At 24.2% G+C, this 492-nt stretch overlaps 1 protein-coding gene across 1 annotated transcript in view; it reads right to left on the bottom strand.

The window, feature by feature from the left end:
* The window catches only part of ric3b (RIC3 acetylcholine receptor chaperone b), a 9,249-nt gene that overhangs the window by 7,876 nt on the left and 881 nt on the right, over nt 1-492 (bottom strand). The gene's annotated exons all lie outside the window — the stretch shown is intronic.

Here is a 492-nt window from a genome sequence, read left to right as displayed (position 1 = left end):
ATATATACTTATATATCACTATTTTTACAAGTATATAGATATATATGCATGTATAGATATATATCTAAATATATGTATTTATATTTATATATATATATATACACATATATATATATATGCCAAACATAATACATCTCCTGTGAAGGCAATCAGTTCTTGCTTAACTCTCCGAACTCTTGTAAAAATAGTGTTTTGTAAGTCGATACAGTGCACATAAACCATAATTTGTACACAAAGCACTAACTATGCATTGATAGTATGAATGAATCTATCTTTTGTGTTTTCTGTGTGCAGGGCATAACAGTTTGCAATATATATATTTTCTTGCAATTGCTAAAACACAATTTCTGAAAATAGGACACTTTGTCAAAACTCTAAACACAAAAACCAACAACATAAACAAAATATCTTTCATCTCTTTCAAAACCAAACACTTCATCTAAAACTATATATATATATATATATATATATATATATATATATATATATATA

Source organism: Anarrhichthys ocellatus, unplaced genomic scaffold, assembly GCF_004355925.1.
Source record: "Anarrhichthys ocellatus isolate YVR2014 unplaced genomic scaffold, GSC_Weel_1.0 scaffold2, whole genome shotgun sequence".
NCBI lineage: Eukaryota > Metazoa > Chordata > Actinopteri > Perciformes > Anarhichadidae > Anarrhichthys > Anarrhichthys ocellatus.
This window is presented reverse-complemented; position numbering and strand designations above follow the sequence as displayed.